The sequence below is a fragment of the Nicotiana tabacum genome, chromosome 6 (assembly GCF_000715075.1).
Source record: "Nicotiana tabacum cultivar K326 chromosome 6, ASM71507v2, whole genome shotgun sequence".
NCBI classification, from domain to species: Eukaryota; Viridiplantae; Streptophyta; class Magnoliopsida; order Solanales; family Solanaceae; genus Nicotiana; species Nicotiana tabacum.
The window spans coordinates 37,041,302-37,050,781 of NC_134085.1; positions in this window are offsets into that span (position 1 = coordinate 37,041,302).

A 9,480-nucleotide genomic window follows, 5' to 3' on the forward strand; every position below is an offset into this window, starting at 1 on the left:
CAATGAGTTAGTTTTAAATTCAAATGGAAAAAAAGAGAAGGCCATACCTCCGTAGTAATATCGTTGAGTAGTGATACATTCCAATTGTTAGGATATTGTTAGCCTCCCATCGTTCCAAGTTTGTAAGATCCTTTAACAACAACTCCGATGACTCGGTATGGTCTTTCCCAATTCGGGCCTTGTTTCCTTTCATTCGGGTCTCGAGTATTGATGGTGGCTTTTCGTAGAACTAAGTCCTCGATTCCGAAGTGTCGAAGGTTAGTCCTTCTATTATAATATCTCTCGATTCTTTCTTTCTGCCGCGCCATCCTAGCAAGTGTAGTATCTCATTTTTGTAGCTCGAGGCTAGTACTCATAGCCTCATGATTTGACTCCTCCAATGAATGTCAAAATCTGACACTGTGTTCACCAACCTCGACCGAAATTAAGGCCTCAGAGCCGTATACTAACGAGAATGGGTCACCTATATGATAGACTTCGATGATGTTCAATACCCCAAAGAACCTCAGGTAGAACTTCTCTCCATTTTCCTTTTGCATCGTCCAACCTCTTCTTTAAGTTTTGAATGATAGTTTTGTTTTTTTGATTCGGCCTGTCTGTTCCCACTTGGGTGTTACGGTGTTGATAAGATCCTCTTATTTTTTGTTCTTAGAGGAACTATGTTACCTTGTTGCCGATGAATTGCTTCACGTTGTCACATACGATTTCTGTAGGTATCCTGAATTGACACATAATGTGATCCCCAATAAAGTCAATAACTTCCATTTCTCTGACCTTCTCGAAGGCCTGTGCTTCCACCGATTTAGAAAATTAATCAATCATAAAAAATGAATTTAGCTTTACCTGGGGCCGTTGGTAGAGGGCCAACAATGTCCATTCCTCATTTCATGAAACGCCACGGGGACAGGATTGAGTGAATTTGCTCTCCGGGCTAATGAATCATCGGTGAAAACCATTGGCACTTATAACACTATTTAACAAACTACTTAGTGTCTTTTTCCATGCTATCCCAATAATACCATATTCTAATAATTTTGCGAATGAAAAACTCGGCGCCGAAGTGATTCCCATAAGTACCTTTGTGGATTTCTCGTAAAACATAATCGGTGTCCCTCGGCCCTAAACATACCGCCAATGGTCCATCGAACGTCCTCTTATACAATGTTCCTTTTTCACGACACAAACCTGAGGGGAAAGATCGGCACCCGGTGCCTCACCTAACCTTGTGTACCAACTTGTGACTAAGGGACTCTGAACATATAATGTCATACTTTGTCCATGGGGAAACATTGCAAGACAAATTGTGAAGCAAAATACAAAGCTGAACAGAAACTAATGCTAACTAAACATCAATATTAAGCTGGGCGATAAGCCCGTCATAACTACATCAGTTGACAACCAAACAAAAAATACATATAAGGCCTACAAGCCCAACGTACTGCACTAACTAATGTTTTTACCTTTTTTGCAGTGGTTGCTTGGATACCCCATGCGATCCACGACCTCAAAGATTGGGATCAAAAATTAGCCGTGGCCTCCATGTAAATGAGCGCAAATGACGTGATTTGTCGAAAGGCAAATGGGAGGCCAAACATTATGCTAAGTCCTTCGCCCATGTTTTTTATTCTTTAGTGAATATGTCACCCTGCTCATACCTGTTCTTCATTCATGTAGGTATTGGAGATGCCTCCAAAATGAAGCCATCCCCGTTCGGGAAAGAGACTGAGTCCCTCATTTCCAAAATCGGGGAAAGATAACAATAGGAAAAGGGCTTCGAAACCCGAAGACCCCCAGGATAAGAGAGCCCCTGCTTGAAGGCAGAGGAGGAAACTCAATCAACTGGACATAGACTCAATCCACTAACTAAATGAAGAAGAAAAGGACGAGGGCGAAGAGTCAGCGTTGGTGACCCGAACCAGGAAGCCAACTGAGGTCGTCAAGTCTTCTGAACTGGAATCCCTGCTTCGTGTAGAGCAGATTCTGAAGAAAAATGCTTGCAAGGCCCCCAAGTCTCCTAAGATTGAGATTATTCCCCCGCCTTCAACAAGTACAATGAATGAGGCAAGTATTGAGAACCCCGAGACTGAACAGACTACCTAGAGCAACTTGCTCGGGGCCATGACAATAGGTCACTCCCCTCCTCTACCATATTATTCTTAGGAGGCAATAAAGGACGCTCAAGCTCTGCGAACGACCAACCCGAGTAGGTTCATCGAAGAAGATCCTTTCTAGGATTGTTATAGTGGGGTCGATGATGTCGCCGACCTCAATAAAGCATCTACCCTCTTTGAAGAGGCTCATCGTTTCTTCTCTCGGGTAAGCACTAACTCTTATTGTTTCCAATTTATTCTTCTCCTTTAGCATTAACTGATATCTCTTTTTTTATGTAGGACATTACTATGTTTGGAGCCGAACTGAGCCAACATGAGGCCGAGCTCAAGAGATCTTCGGATGAAGGGAAGTCCATGAGGCTCCATTACAATAAAGAGGAGGAGGGGCTCAAGGACTTACGAGCAGATTTGGATAAAGCTCGTCAAAATGAGGTTGAGTTAGGCGAGCAAGTAACCCTCGTTTTGCAAGAGTATGGTCTAGTTGACCCAACTATGGAGGCTAACACATCAGTGTATCAGCAGCAGCAAAAATTGGACATGAGCAGGTAGCTTGAGGGGAGGTCGATAAAGTTAAGGCTGACTATAACCAGTTGAAGGAAAACATGGATCAGCTTGCTAGTGAGAAAGAGGGTGCCCTAGCCAACCTGGCCTCAGCTGAGGCTCAGCTTCAGGGAGTCAAAGTAAAAAATCTGGCCCAAGCCAAGTAGATCGATGAGCTCGAGGCTAAACTTGTCGCAATCGGGGTTGAGGTTGTTGAAGCCCGGGCCGAGATCGAGAGGACGGAGGCCACAACTAATAAGACTATTGTTGTGTACCTAAAGGATACCAAGGCTGATCAAATAGAACTAAGGGAAGTCTCTAACTAGCAGAAACGGGTCAGTGATTTGGCCAAGTATCAATCTCAGAGGGAGACCCATGAAGAGATCCATGCTCGAGGTTTCGACCTCACCGAGGAGATAGTCCAAGCAAAAGCACTAGAGGTCGATGCCTAGTTCCTTGTTTCCTCCAACGACAATGACGATGAAGAAGGCATCAGAAGTAGGGAAGAAGCTGCTTTCGAGGGAGAAACCAACCCTGGGCATAGAAAGGAATTTCCTTTCTTCTTGTGTTGTTCTTCTTTTTTGTAGGACCCTTTATCGGTCCTTTGTATATATCTTTTTCAACATACATAAAATAAGAATTTTGATATTTCCTCCCTTCATCCTCTTTAACTGTGTGTTAGAGATTTTATCTCAGATGTTTTCTTAGAAACTGCCATGGTCGAGCTCAAATAAGTTCAAGATTTTGGGCGTAGACCTTTACGAGCTCATACAGGGTAATGGTAAGTGCTCGAGACATGATCAAACCATTATTTCTTTAGGTTTGGGATAATCGAACCCTTAGTTTTGAATTGAGTGAGTGCGAGGTCTCAAACTCTAATTGTATTGACCTTTTAACCTTACCACATCAGCCCTTAGGCTCTTTTACATCGGCCTTTAGGCTCTTTTTAGGTTAGCCCTTAGGCTCTTTATGTTGGGCCAATTCGGCCTCTCGAACGGCTATAATTCTTCCCTCTTTTTGGCTAAAAGACTTAGTGAAAATTTCTTTATGCCTCGTCATGTATTTTTTACCCATTGGGTTTTTCGAGGGTTCAATCGATCGGAACCCCATTTGTAATTTATTTGTGTTACGATAATTTAATACCTCTTGAGGTCTTTTTGAAGGCTTATATTATTGAAACCTTTAAATTATTCGACGGGCTGATTTTATCGAAGCCCTTCTTTATTTGCTTTGCCAGGGTAGCCTTATTTAACCGATTTTTAGAAGTATTAGAAGGCCTTTAACTTATGGCGTAAGTTGGATATCTCCAAGCTGCATTATTCCGGCCATAGACTTTTTATATGACTGTAGTCTTTAATATGGTTGTAGCCTTCGGGTGCGTCTATTAGACTTGTTTCCTGACAACCCTTGAAACTTGTCCAAAAGGTTAGTCCCCGAGTATGATGCCCTTGTCCTTTGAGTCGGGGGATGCCTCTTTTAGGTCTTATAAATTCAAGTTTTAAATATTCGAATGTGTTGACTGTCAATGACAGTCCCCAAGTATTCGAGGTGTATTTGCATTTTGTCCCTTGAGCTGTTTCACATAGAATTACAAGTATGAAGCTCGTATAATAGTAGACTTCTTTGAGACACAAAGTGTTTTGATATAGAAAGAATGCTTCTTTGAATAAATGATACATGCATACAAGTTTTGCCATTAGGGCTCGACTATTCTATATGGACACGGTTCATCTGATCGTTTGGCCCATTACAAAGTTTTCCTATCGATTCCCTCTTTGGCATGAAGTATTTTCCTCGAAAATATAACCTCCGAGGGTGATGCCCCCAAGTATTTGAGGTTGATTGAAATGAAGCCTTGGATACTGTTGAATTCTCTTAGGTAGCACATAATTGTTGCCTCGTTAAAAACCTCGCTAAAAAAACCCATTTGGGATAACATCCGATCTAAGGGAAAAATAGTGCATTGCGTGCTTTAAAACCTAAGGTCTTCGTGTAGAAAGGTGCGATCGACATCATCAATCGAACGCCTGTAATGAGTTAGTTTTAAATTCAAATGGAAAAAAAGAGAAGGTCATACCTCCATAGTATTATCGTTTGAGTAGTGATACATTCCAATTGTTAGGCAATTGTTAGCCTCCCATCGTGCCAAGTTTGTAAGATCATTTACCGACAACTCTGATGACTCGATATCATCCTTCCCAATTCGGGCCTAGTTTCCCTTGATTCGGGTCTAGAGTATTGAGGGTGAGTTTTCGTAAAAGTAAGTCCCCGATTCCGAAATGTTGAAGGTTAGTCCTTCTATTATAATATCTCTCGATTCTTCTTTCTGACCTACCATCCGAAAAAGTGTAGCTTCTCGTTTTTCATCTAGTAGCTCGAGGCTAGTATTCATAGCCTCATGATTTTAACCTCCAATGAATGTCGAAATCTTGCACTAGGTTCCCTGACGTTGATCGGAATCAAGGCCTCGGAGCCGTATACTAATGAGAATGGAGTCGCCCCCGTGCTGGACTTCAATATTGTTCAATACCCCAAATAACCTCAGGTAGGACTTCTCTACATTTTCCTTTTGCATCATCCAACCTCTTCTTTATGTTTTGAATGATAGTTTTGTTTGTTGATTCGTCCTATCTGTTCCCGCTCGGGTGGTACAGTGTTGATAAGATCCTCTTATTTTGTGTGCTTCAAGGAACTACGTTACGTTGTTGCCGACGAATTGCTTCCCATTGTCACATACAATTTCGGTAGGTATCTCAAATCGACAAACAATGTGATCCCCGATAAAGTCAATAACTTCCATTTCTCTGACCTTCTCGAAGGCCTGTGCTTCCACCCATTTAAAAAAGTAATCAGTTAAAAAATAAAATGAATTTAGCTTTACTTGGGGGAGTTGGTAGAGGTCTAACAATGTCCATTCCTCATTTCATGAAAGGCCACGGGGACAGGATTGAGTGAAGTTGCTCTTCGGGCTGATGAATCATCGTTGCAAACCGTTGACGCTTATCACACTATTTAACAAACCCCTTAGTGTTTTTTTCCATGTTATCCCAGTAATACCTTGTTCTAATAATTTTGCGAATCAAAGACTCGGCGCCGGAGTGATTCCCACAAGTACCTTTTGTGGATTTCTTGTAGAACATAATCGGTGTCCGCCAGCCTTAAACATACCGCCCATGGTCCACCGAACGTCCTCCTATGAAATGTTCCATTGTCACGGCACGAACCTGGGGGGCGAGACCGGCACCCGGTGCCTCATCTGACCTTTCATACCAACTTGCGACTAAGGGACTCTAAACATATAATGTCATACTTTGGCCATGAGGCAACATTGCAAGATAAATTGTGAAGCAAAATATAAAGCTGAATAGAAACTAATGTTGACTAAACATCAATATAAAGCTGGGCGATAAGGCCATCATAACTACAACCGCTGGCAACCAAACAAAATATACATATAAGGCGTACAAGCCCAACGTACTTCACTAACTGATGTCTTTACCATTTTTGCAGCGGTTGCTTGGATGCCCCATGCAATCTATGACCTCGAAGATTAGGTCCAGAAAATAGCCGCGACCTCCACGTATAATGAGCACAAATGACATGATTTGTCAAAAGGCAAATGGGAGGCCAAACATCAAGGTAAGTCCTTGCGCATGTTTTTGATGCTTTAGTGAATATATCACCCTACTCATGTATGTTCTTCATTTATGTAGGTATTGAAGATGCCTCAGAAATGAGGCCAGCCCCATTCGAGGAAGAGGCTGAGTCCCCCATTTCCATAATCGGGGAAGGATAACAAGAGAAAAAGGGCTTCGAAACCTGAAGACCACCAGGATAAGTGAGCCCCTGCTTGAAGGCAGAAGAGAAAACTCATTCAAGTGGACATAGACTCAATCCACCAACTGAATGACGAAGAAGAGGACGAGGGTGGAGAGTCGGCGTTGGTGACCAGAACCAAGAATCCAACTGAGGTGGTCAAGTCTTTTGAACCGAAAACCTTGCCTGCTGAAGAGGAGACTCTGAAGAAAAATGTTGGCAAGGCCACCGAGTCTCCTAAGATCGAGATTATTCCCTCGCCGTCAACAAGTACACCGAAGGGGGCAAGTACCGAGAACTTAGAGGCTGAACAGACCACCCCGAGCAACTTGCTTGGGGCAATGACAATAGGTCACTCCCCCTCCTCTACCATCTTATTCTGAGGAGGAAATAAAGGACGCTCAAGCTCTGCGAACGCCCGACCAGAGTAAGTTCCTCGATGAAGATCCTTTCCAGGATTTTTTTACTGGGGTCGATGATGCCACCTGCCTCAATGATGCATCTACCCTCTTCGAAGAGGCTCATCGTATCTTCTCTCAAGTAAGCACTAACTCTTATTGTTTCCAATTTTTTCTTCTTCTTCTTCTTCTGCATTAACAAATATCGCTTTTTCCTGTGTAGGCCATTGCTAAGTTTATAGCTGAACAGAGCAAATTTGAGGCCGAGCTCAAGAGATCCTCGGATGAAGGGAAGGCCCATAGGCTCTTTTGCAGTAAAAAAGAGGAGGAACTCAAGGACATACGCGCAGATTTGGCCAAAGCTCGTCAAAATGAGGCCGAGCTAGACAAACAGGTAACCCTCGTTTTGCAAGAGTATGGTCTAGTTTACCCAATTGTGGAGTCTAACACTTCAATGTATCATCTGTAACAAAAATTGGACATGATCGGGCAGCTTTGATGGGAAGTCGATCAAGTTAAGGCCGAATGCAACCAGTGGAAGGAAAACATGGATTGCTTTGCTGGTGAGAAAGAGGTTGTCCTAGCCAACCTGTCCTTGACTGGGACTCAGCTTCAGGAAGTCAAAGTAAAAAATGTGGCCCAGGCCAAGAATATCGATGAGCTCGAGGCCAAACTTGATGCAACTGGGGCTGAGGTTGCTGAAGTTATGGCCCAGATCAAGAGAACGAAGGCCACGACTGACAAGATAATTGTTGTGTACCTAAAGTATGGCAAGGATGCTTAATTGGAACTAAGGGAAGCCTCCAACCAAGTGAAACGGGTCAGTGATTTGGCCAAGTGTGGATCCCAGAGGGATACCCTCGTAAAGATCCATGCTCGAGGTTTTGACCTCACCGAGGAGATAGCCCAATAAAAAGCACTCGAGGTCGATGCCAAGTTCATCGTCTCCTCCTCCAACAATGACGATGATGAAGGTAGCCAAAACGGGTCCGTTGATGAAGCTGGGCCAGAAGGAGAAGCTGCACCCAAGGGAGAGACCATCCTTGGGCATAGATTGGATTTTCCTTTATTCTTGTATTGTTTTTTTTTGTATGACCCTTTTATCAGTCCTTTGTAGATATCTTTTTCAACATACATAAAAGAAGAATTTTGATATTTCCTGCCTTGTAAAATTTATGCAATGAATTCATCCTCTTTATTTATGTATTAGAGATTTTATCTCAGATGTTTTCTTCGCAACTGCCATGGTCGAGCTCAAATAAGTTCGAGATTTTGGGCATAGAGCTTTAAGGGCTTATACCAAGTAATAGTGAGTCCCCGATCCATTATCAAACCATTATTCATTTAGGTTTGGGATAATCGAACCCTTGGGTTCGAATTAAGTGAGAGCGAGGTCTCGAATTCTAATTGTATGGACCTTTTAGGCTTACCAAATAGGCCTTAGGCTCTTTTTCGGTTGGCCCTTAGGCTCTTTAAGTTGGGCCAATTCGGCCACTCGAACGACTAAAATTTTTCCCTCTTTTCGGCTAAAAGACTTAGTGAAAATTTCTTTATGCCTTAGCATGTGTTTTTTGTACACGTTGGATTTTTTGAGGGTCCAATTGATCGGAAGGCTGATATTATCAAAGCCTTTAAATTATTCAAGGGGCTGATTTTATCGAAGCCCTTCTTTATTTGCTTTGCCGAGGGTAGACTTATTTAACCAATATTTCAAAGTATTAGAAGGCCTTTAACTTATGGCAGAAGTGGGACATCTCCGAACCGCATTATTTCGGCCTTAGACTTTTTATATAACCATAGTCTTTAATACGGTTGTAGCCTTCGGGTGCGTCTCTTAGATTTGTTTCGCGATAACCTTTCGAACTTGTCCAAAAAGTTAGTCCTCGTGTATGATGGCCTTGGCCTTTGCATTGGGGGACGCCTCTTTGATGACTTATAAATTTGAGTTTTAGTTATTTGAATGTGTTGACAGTCGATGACAGTCCCCGAGTATTCGAGGTGTATTTGCGTTTTGGCCCTTGAGCCGTTTCTCATAGATTTACAAGTATGAAACTCGTATAATAGTAGACTTCTTTGAGATATCTTTGAATTAAAAGATCTCTTCTCTCTCCTAAAAGTGCACGACGGCGACTGCCCTTCATGGCCTCCACGGCTAGTGGCCAGCCTCCTCCCAAAGTTGGTTTGTCATCTTCCTCCCCCACTCAGCCGTTACTAACCTCTACAAACCCTAATCCACCTAAATCTTATGCAAATTTATTAAACCCTACTATCATAAATACGCATATGCAAACCCTAGCTATGCTACCATTGAAACCAGTTGAGTTCCTTCATGGAGAACCAGTTGTGAAGTGGAAAAAACAAGAAGTGAAGCAATCCATCGTACATAAGGACTTCAACTTGCAGTTCTTGGAAATTTTAATATGGGAAGCCTATTATTGGTGAATTACGTAAAGTGATTCCAATTCAATGTGAGATTAAAGGTCATTGTTCAATTGGTTTAATTGAAGATAATCATGTGTTGATTAGGCAGCTGTTATTGGAGGATTATGTTCATCTTCTGTCAAAACCAGCTTTTTGTTTAAAGGCTCAATCAGACATGTGGCAGATGCGTTGTA